Here is a 9393-nt window from a genome sequence, read left to right as displayed (position 1 = left end):
ATCCAGAAGATCCGACCTTGTCTGTGGCGTTTTGAGTAGGATCATTAAGGAGAATAGCCTGCAGGAACTTCACCCTCAAGCAAGGATGGATCCACACTAACCCTGGGGTTCAGATCTAGAGGAGTATTGGCAGTTGCTCAAACCAGTGTCAATCACATACAGCCTGCCATTGAAGAAATCACTCACAAGCAAGGAGAGCAGTAGTACCAGAGTTAATTCTGAAAGGCAAAGCAACTCTAACTTTCAACTCTATTCCCAGCATATAATTCCTAATAGCTAATCCAATTGGTTTTACCCTTTTCAACATTTATGACATTTTATCTATCAACCTTTAAATCAAACAACTCCTTCTGATTCCGCCTGACTAAGACCTACAAGACAACGATAGCTTGCTTCAAGCCACAATTCTCGTGGGATCGACCCTAACTCACTCAGGTATTACTTGGACGACCCAGTGCACTTGCTGGGACTGTTGCTGTTGTAGGAAATAGTGTGAGTTTTGCATACACGCGCATCACTTATGCATGTGAAAGTTCTAGGATTGCCTTTGGCTTTCCGGAACCTTATATCTTATCTATTGGGCATACTGAGAACCTCCAGTTCTCATACTATATGTTGTTGTTTTTTATATGCAGGTCGCAACCTACCTCAGTGAGTTTGCGGATGTGGTGATAGAGTGGGGGAAGATTCAGCTTTGTTTTGTACTTTATTTTGTTTTTAGTTCTCTCACTTTTGGATTATTGTATTTTGTTGCCTTAGAGTCTTAAACTTTGAGAGATAGGATGTTAGCTCCTTTAAACATCAAAACTTTGCTGTATTCTGTTTTAGCTAGTCGGCATAAATTTTGTAAATTGTGACTAGTTCTCTTTTGTATATACATATAATTTGTTTACTCTATGTAATATGTTAAGCTTCGTGCTTATGGATTTTGGTTGTCGTGTGTGAACACTTTATGCTTATATCCATCTTTGATCCTATATTCATTTCATCGGGCTTCTAGTTATATTATTTCTTGATTATATTCTATAATAAGAGTTTTAGAGCTGTCGTGATGCTTTATCACCCCTTGCTTTATGGCTAGAAGTAAGGCTTAGTGTGATAGGGTGTTACAATATGGGTTTAAGCAAGTAAGTAGACAATGGAACATTAAGCTCTTGAGGAAGTCAGGTACCATCTTAATGGACAACACTACTTACAGCTCATCGGCCGACTCCTTCACCTCATAAATACTAGACCCGATATATCTTATGCTGTGGGATGTTTGAGCCAGTTTTTGGACTGTGCAACCACTTCACATCTACAGGCTACTTTTCGTGTACTCCAATATTTAAAAAGCAGACCTACAATTGGTATATTCTTTTCCTCTATTTTTGATCGGCATCTCATTGGATTTGCCGACTTTGACTGGGCTACTTGTGTCGATACTCGTCACTCCATTTTTGGTTATTGCTTCATGCTTGGAAACTCTCTTGTTAGCTGGAAGAGTAAGAAGTAAACCACCGTTGCCAAGTCTTCTACAAAAGCTGAATACATGTCTCTTGCTGTTGCCACTTGTAAAGCTAGTTGGTTTTCTTTCTTAATAGATTTCATTCATTTGCCGCTTTAAAAGTCTATCACTCTATTCTGTGACAACCATTCAGCTATTCACATTGCCAATAATCCCATCTTTCATGATAGAACCAAACACATTGAAGTGGACTCCCATATTATTCGTGAAAAACATTTATCTGGTCTCATTCATCTTATGCTAGTTCGTTCCAAATACTAACATACTCATTTTCTTACCAAAGCTCTGCCACCGGGTCCTTTTCTTACTAATGTTTCCAAGCGAGGATTGTTAGATTTATACAATTCTAGCTTGCGGGAGGACGTTATCTAGATTTTTTTATTAGTTTGATGTTGATGGTAATTAATTATAGTTGGAATATATAAGAAGTACATAAGGTTAACCACCAAACATTTTTTCAGCTTTCTGTTTTCATTCATTTAAAAATTTTCAAAATGATAAGAACTCATTTTTTCTCTCTCTTTCAACTTTCACTCTTCCTATCTCTCTTATGGTTCATCAAACCACTAACATCATAGCTTAAATAGCTTATGATATGAGATTTTATTCAATGACGGAGGCAGGAGAAGAGCCCAGTTGTAGTGGCAATGGTGGCTTTGAAGTTCGAACAGTGGCTACGCGATGGAGGGGAAGGAAGCTGCGATGGTGGCTTTGAAGTTCAAGGTTGCAACATGGTGGTAGTAAGGCGGTGGCTGGATGGCAGTGAGGGAGTATCGAAGGAGATCAATAAGAGGACAAAGAAAGAAAGTGGCTGAGTGAGACTGTGAGAGAGACCATAGACAGGGGTGAATGGATGATGCACTGCTGCACCTGTGAGTTTTGCCATTTTAGTTAGGGTTGGACATTAGAGTTCCTCTAAAGCTAAACCAAACGACGTCGTTGATGTGATGGATTTGTGCCGGTTCGGAATTTCACTCTAGAAAAGAGAATTTCTTCGTCGGTAGGATAGTCCAAACTAAAAATTTAAATCCCATCAATCAAAGTTTAATTTTTAATTAAAATATTTGAGAGTAGTTAAACCTCGGGTCGTTCTCCCTAGGAACTAGTGACAATAAGCGCGCAATTTTGGTTGTGGAAAGCAAAGGGGTTTTCAATAGTAAAGTAAACGATTAAAGAAATAAAAGAACGATCAAAATTGCAATTAATAAACTAATAAAGGAATAAAAGAACTATGTATATAATATGGACAAGTAATGCTTTAAAAGGATGGAAATGTAGTTCAAAACATAAATAGAACCTTAACTTGGGATGAGTTATGGAATTCCTTCCTTGCTATAACCACAACTATGATAATTATAATGGATTATTCTCACCTAGTCAACCCTTGACATCGAAGAGTAAGTCAAGTGAGCATAATTGTTATTAATCCACAAATCCTAACTATCTTACTAATTACCTTAGTAAGAAGCTAGCGTTAGTGGAACAATAACAACTAACAACCCAAGAATCATCGCTAAATGTCGGACATTACAACTCTAGTATTCCATATTCTCATTTTTCTCAAGCCAAGGGGTGAAAATTTACCCCATAATCAAAGTTGGCATTTCATCAAACACATGGTGGACATAATCATAAAATATGACAAAATTAGAAAAATGATAAAAACTATGAACAACCAAATGATCAAAATCAACAAAGGCAACTCAAATAAACATATAATAACAAAAAAGTATCAAATTAATCAACTGAAACTCGAAATTGCAAAATTATATATTGGCAAAGTGCATTAAAATATAAGAGAGTGTAGAACAAGTAGTATAGTAAAAGAGAAAATTAAAGAAATACTTACAATAGAAACAAGCTAGGATCCAAGATCAAAATTGGGAATTGTAAACTTGAAATATAAAGCCTAACTAAACCCTAAGAAATTGACAGAAAACCTAAACTAAAACTACCTAAAACTATTCCTAAGTATGTTGTATAATGTATTGTATGATATGGTTTGAATGGGTGTGTTGCTAGCCTCCTTATATGCTCCAAAGCCATCAGAAATGGGCCAAAAAGCCTCCCAAACTGCGAGCCATGTGACTTTTTTATGAAGCCACGCGTAGGGACTTGTGCGTACGCACACTTGCTGAATTTTCCTCTTGTGCGTACGCACAGATGTATGCGTATGCACACTTGCTGGCTTCGTCACTCGTGCGTACGCACAGGATGTTGTGCATACGCACACTTGGTTGTGTGCTTTTCCTTTATTTTTTTCATGTTTTCTCCGATTTGCACGCTTCTCTTCCACTTTTATCAAGTCATTCTAACCTATTACACCTGAAATCACTCATCAAAACCATCAAGGCATCGAATGGAATGAAAGTGGAATAAAACTGATTAAATTAAGGACAAAATAGCATGTTTTCACAATTAGGCATAATTTAGAGAGAAAACACAAAAGTATGCTATTTAGATGAATAAATGTAGGTTTATATGATGAAATCCACTCAAATCAATCCAAAATTTATCGTCAAGTATGGATTCATCAGTCGTCTTGAGCTAAATTCAAAAAACTGGCCGAGTCTTGGTTCAGTTCAATTGATTGGTTCTCGGTCGGTTTGGCAGTCCAATAGTGATTTTTGAATTTTTCGGTTTTGGCATTTGACCGAATCGTTATTTCTATCAGTTTGATGGGCCAGTTCAAACTAGTTTTTAGAACCTTGGTCATAACTCATATGTATCTATATTTAATGGTCTTTGCGTTAATGCCACTAAACTTTCCACTAAAACCAGACTTTACATCTCTATTGTAAATAGATGATTGCAAGAAATTTTGGCTCCAAAACAAAGAACAAATACTAAGCATATAGATATGCACTCATGCACAAGAAACAAAGGTGAAATAACATATGAAAAATATGGAAGCGAATCTTTGGCATTATAAGATTAAGTTTCTTATTTTTTTCCTTTTATTTATTTTTTTAATATTTTACGACACGTTGTCAATAATATTGATTTTTTATATGAGTATTGTATGGGTGTTATGCTACGATATGGATGTGGGTTTGTGTTACATATTAATGTGGAAGATATTTTTTTTTTAAATTTGTAGAGTAAAAATTAGACTATCTAATTTCTTTATTGTTGAAGACGATTACTAATTGGACTGTCAGATTTGTTTGAAAGAAGGAAAATTTCAAATTCGATAATACTTGTGTAACGACCCAACATATAGCACGTCATGACCAATTCTAGCCGCCAGGCGTTACTATACGGCTTTCTCTAGAGACTTTAGACCTTATATTAAATATATACATATGAACCTGTAGCACTAGTCGAGATCGCGTGTCAGATATATAGATATAACGAAATAGGTAATAGATAAATAGATAGTATATACACATAAAGCACAGAAAGCATAGCAATATCATACATATATGCCCGAAGGCTCATTTAGTACATCATAATTCACATCGGGTTACGTCGTTACTTATTCATGAAAATATTTACAGATTCTATATTTATACTAACAGGCCTCGACTCACAAGAGTCACTCTAGTCTGGGACCCGTTCTAAGTGGTTTATATAGGTATTTACAAAAGCACCTAGCCCTCTAAAAGTCTATACAGAGCGAGGACAAAGACTACTACTATTATAACTATTGCTGGTCATCAAACCCTGGTAGCTGAAGAAACACAGAAGTGATGTGCGGAAGTAAGAGAAGTCGCTCTGATACTCCAATAATGCTACTACTGCTTGCTAGTTCCAAGGATGGAAACTCAAAGAAGACCTCGCTAGTTTGTATTTGCAGAACGGGGAAGTAAGGGGTGAGAACCTAAGGTTCCCACTAGGGTACTATACAAAAAACCTAAGGGGTTTCACAGCCTAAGTCTAAGACTTCGCGCAATTAGATTGATAAGTCATACAAATAAATACAAGCACAAGTATATAGCAGAATGTAAACAAACACAAGTACATGAAGTAAAAATAAATCACAATGACAAATAAATGTAGCAACCAGGTATGATACATGCCTGGTCCTATGCAGACTATGAACTCATGCGTCGGTTGGCTATCCGCAGCCCGACGTTACCCGGTGCAAGTCCGGATATTGCTACTCCATTGGGTCGGTCATGCACCGGTGCCCGAAATACAATTGCGGCACTAATAAATAATGGCCCAAAAATACAAGGTGCTCCAGTGAGTAGCAGTCCACATGGCAGGCATCCCCACATTCATATAGTCTCTAGCTAGGCGGGATGAAAGTTCGCTCTGCCAGGTACTTCTTAGCACCTTAGGGTTTACAGTTTCTTCTTTTGTGGCACATCTCAACAGAATTTATTTCTAAGGGACTTCTCCTCTCTTCTTTTATAAAAACTTGTGCCCGGCTCTTTCTTAAAATGTCTTAACCTTGTCACATTTACCATTTTGCCCTTTTTATTTAACTTTTCTTTTCACCGTTTTCATTAAGTTTTTAATGATGCTTTCACCTCTAATGTTATTATTTTACCATTGTATCTTCATATTTTTTCTAATATATCTTTCTCCTTGATTAAGTTAATTATTCATCTTTAATTTGACTTTATGCCTGAAATTACTAATATGCCCCTAAGTACTCTAGTTTTACTGTTTAACCTTATTTAGCATCAAAATTTTACTAGATTAATCCTAATAGTTTCCTATGATTAAAATTATTCCTAATATTTTTATTAAATGCCAATTTTTACCATAAGGGACCTAAAACCAAATTTATCCTTTATTAATTTATTTACTTATTCTAGTTACTGCTTTTTACCGTTTTACTTCCAATTTTACTAAAGCTTTTATTTAGGTCCAAAACTTTTTTACAATTATAATCTTGACTCAACTAATTTATATAATTACTATTTTACCCCTAATGACACTAAGTTTAGAATTTTACTTATTTTTCATTTAAATTATATTTTTGACTCTCTTTTTACCCAAAAATGACCAAAACACCCTTTTTACCTTTCCATCTTTGTTCCATAGGATTAAAACAACTTTTGTAACTACTTTTCAACTCTTTTCTACCATGATTTTTGTGCTCTTAGTGACCAAAAATTTTAGAGGTGCCATTTTTATGTTTTTCTTCACTTTTTGTGACGTTTGAAGCTTGAAATTTAAACCCAAGTACTTCCATGTTTCCGGATATTTTCACACAAAATTCAGAGGCAATATAACAGTATTTTACACATTTAGCAAGCCAAAACAGTGGTAACTCACAAAATTTTCAGAAATTCAAAACAAGTACAAATTCACCACAAAGTAGCTCATATAAGCGCCGAAAATAAGCACAACCATACTCTAACTAATCCTAACCCTTTCCTCTTATATAATTCAGTTAGTAAACCTTTCTCACACTAGAAAACGTGCATACAAGGGCAGAAACACAGCTGGTGGTGGTGAGTTTCATTTTTGGGCCTAAAATGTCGCAAAACGTCGAAATTCAACCACTGTGAGCTCGAAACTCCTTAACTCCTTAGGCGTACTCCATGGGTGCTTCAAGAGGAGTTCTATATACATGGAGAAGAGTAAGAATTTATCATGACTACTATTTTAAAAATAGAAAATGAAAGGAGAAAGAACAAGAGTTTACTTAGCCGAAATTTCGGTATAAACGCAAGAAAAAGCGAAAACAGGCAAGAGTTTGTGCTTGTATGGTTTGGGTCCTTGAAGAACACATGAAGAAAAATGAAAGAAGAGTTGAAATATGAGCTGGGATGCAGAGAATAGGTGCAAGAATTTTCTCTCTTTCTCTTTCAAGAATTCTGTCAAAAGAGTGTAAAAATGTGTAAAGTGTTTTGTGAATTTTGTGGCAAATGCTTCCTTAAATAAAAAAAAATAAAAGTCTTGCTGAATTTATGATGGTAAAAGGGGCTGGAATTTTCGTGGTCAAGGGATGAGATTTTGATGAAGAAGGGGCATGAAAACGTGGAAGCTTAGTCAGCACTTGCATGTCGAGCTTATCCGCAATTAACCGCAGTTAGTTACTCGAGGTTAAAAACATAGCAGAGAGGGGTGAAAGGCTGAGATAATCTCGGCCCAGAGGCTAAAAAAGAGATACAAGTTATTTGGATGCCAAGAAAGAAGATTTGGGGTCTCTAGGAGTTGTTTGCGGAATACTAGTCAGAAATTCGGTTTGGGTAACTTTTACCGTGCGGTAAAATAATTAATGGCTAATATGTATTCTTAAAAGAGTAAATCATGAATGGATGGATGACATAAATCTTGAGGCACATTTAGTTGGGTAGAAATTATTTTGACCATTGATTCTGAGATTTTCGGTTACTAGAGTTTTTCTCGATGCACGCAAAACTGTCACTAAAAGTGAATTCCCGGCTCAAAAAGTCTCTAGTGAGGAAAATAAACTAATGGTAAGCTAATATTTATTATTTACTAGTCAAACTTGACTTAGGGGGATTAATTACCCTCGTAAAGTCAATTTTGACCATATTAATAGCCTTTTTTTTTTTCCATTTTTTCTTTCTTTTCTCTTTTTTTCTTTTAATTTTTGTTTTTTTACCATTGGGCCAATCTCACTATTTCTTATTGGTCCGTGGTTCAAACTTTTGCAAAATAAATTTTAAAATAGCCAGAAAATTCTATTTATCGAAAAATTGGGTTCTTACAACTTGTAATACCCTACCACACAAAGTTTTACGTTTAAGTCGTAATACAGAGGTGGTGAGGTATTACGACCTCAAAAATAAAATATATATAGTAATAATTGAAAGAAATACATAATCAAGGAGCCTTGAGAGAAAGCTGATGAGCGGATATTTTATACACTTTTTTTTGCATTATTTCATATAGTTTTTCATTATATTTTGTTTGAGTTTTATTATATTTTCATATGTTTTAGTACAAAATTCACATTTTTGCATTCTACTTTGAGTTTGTGTGTTTTATGGTAATTTCAGGTATTTTCTGGCTGAAATTGAGGAGCTTGAGAAAAAGTTTGATTCAGAGACAGAGAAAGGACTGCAGATGCTGTCAGAATCTGACCTTCGTGCCCTCGAAAGAGCTTTTCTGGAGCTACAGAAGTCCAAATTACGTGTTCTCAATGGCTATGAAAAGCTAACATCCAAGACTTTCCATAAATACATACTAGTCTATACTTTACTCTGCAAATGAAGGCCCAAAACTAGCGTTCAATGCCAGCCACCTGCCCTATTCTTGGCGTTGGACGCTCATAAGGGAGCAGCTGGTGTCCAACGCCCCAAAGGGAGTCCCAAGCCAGTGTTCAACGACCCTAAGGAGTCGTAGCACGTGGAGACACCCTTGGCTCAGCTCAAACACTCATCAAGTGGGCCCGAAAAGTGAATTTTTTGCACTACAAGACTAGTTTATCTTATTTCTGTAATTCTTAGTTAGCAGATTAGTATATAGAGGAGGAGATCACCCTTGTTTAAGAACTTTTTTTATCTTCTTCCTTCCCCCACTTTATTTTCGGATTACATTGTACAGTATGAGTGACTAACCTCCTAAGGTTAAGGTTAGGAGCTCTGCTGATTCTTATGAATTAATAATATCACTATTCTACTTCAATCTATGCTTGATTCTATTCTATGATGTATCTTCGTTCTTCATCCTAATGGGTTGGGAGTGTAACTTGACCGTCATCCCAATTCCACATGGGTTCTTGCGAGTCCTTGACGGGATAGTATGGAACCACAAGATTGATTATAAATCTCTTAGATGGCTAATCCACGGCATCGTTGGAGACTTTTCGAGACATCAGTTCAGCTGAGGTATGGGGTGATTAGGGCCTTTGTGGTATAGACTAGAACCCAAGGAGCAACATTCTCTGATCCGGAAGATCTGACCTTGTTTGTGACATTTTGAGTAGGATCACCAAGGGAATGGGCTGCTAGAGC

The sequence above is a fragment of the Arachis hypogaea genome, chromosome 5 (genome assembly GCF_003086295.3).
Source record: "Arachis hypogaea cultivar Tifrunner chromosome 5, arahy.Tifrunner.gnm2.J5K5, whole genome shotgun sequence".
In the NCBI taxonomy this organism is placed as follows: domain Eukaryota; kingdom Viridiplantae; phylum Streptophyta; class Magnoliopsida; order Fabales; family Fabaceae; genus Arachis; species Arachis hypogaea.
Note: the sequence above shows the minus strand (reverse complement) of the source record.